We start from the raw sequence: 890 nt of genomic DNA on the forward strand, positions 1-890 counted from the left end.
GGCATCACCACCTCACTGGGCATTGGTGCCTAACCGAGCATCCCCATCCCACTGGGCACGCCACCCCACTGGGCACCGGTGCCCCACCAGGCATCACCACCCCACCAGGCATTGCTGCCCCACCGGGCACCGCCACCCCACCAGGTATCGCCACCCCACGGGGCATCGCTACCCGGAGCACTCAGGGGCTGCTGCCGGAGGCCAGCGGCCGGCACTCAAAGCAACGGGGCTGTCACAGTTGCTCTAAAGTAACTTGAAGGGCTAAATCCAGCAGGCGTCGAGCACGGGCATCGGGTCTTCTCCCCTCTTAGTGAGGGGCAGAGTCACCCAACAGCCGGGGAAGGTCCTCCCCGGCTCCCCCTGCAGCCAGCTTCTCTCCCCGGCCTGGGCAGCTCAAGCCGCCCCCACGTTAAGACAGCCCAGCTGACTGCCCTGCTCAGGGGTGCCTCCTGCCCCTGCAGCGGCCACCCCGGCACCTCTGAACACTACGAGCGAACAATCCGCGTGGGATCATCCCAGAGTGACTCAGAGTGGGGTGGACACTCCGGTCCCCTTCTCCGATCTCCACCAAACTTCCCCACTTGAGCTGAAACACCTCTTTTTTCATGGAGACCAAATTTTGGGGTCTATCCCCACGGAAGTGCCCCAAAGAGGAAATTTCTTCTCCCAAGAGCATCCCATGCACTGCAGGGAGAGCCAGGAGCTCCTGGCCAGCCAGCAGCCATGTCCCCGCAGGTTCCCTGCCCCTTCCAAAAGGCTGTCACCCCCAAACCACCTCCTGCCCTGCTCAGCAGGGCACCTTGCTCCTCTGCCCTGCCTGGCTTTTACTTCGGAGGAAAATCTTTGGGGTCCACACTGCAGCGAGGCGGGGGCTCGCTGCACCCCCCTCC

Source organism: Pygoscelis adeliae, unplaced genomic scaffold (assembly GCF_000699105.1).
Source record: "Pygoscelis adeliae isolate BGI_AS28 unplaced genomic scaffold, ASM69910v1 Scaffold1486, whole genome shotgun sequence".
Lineage (NCBI taxonomy): Eukaryota > Metazoa > Chordata > Aves > Sphenisciformes > Spheniscidae > Pygoscelis > Pygoscelis adeliae.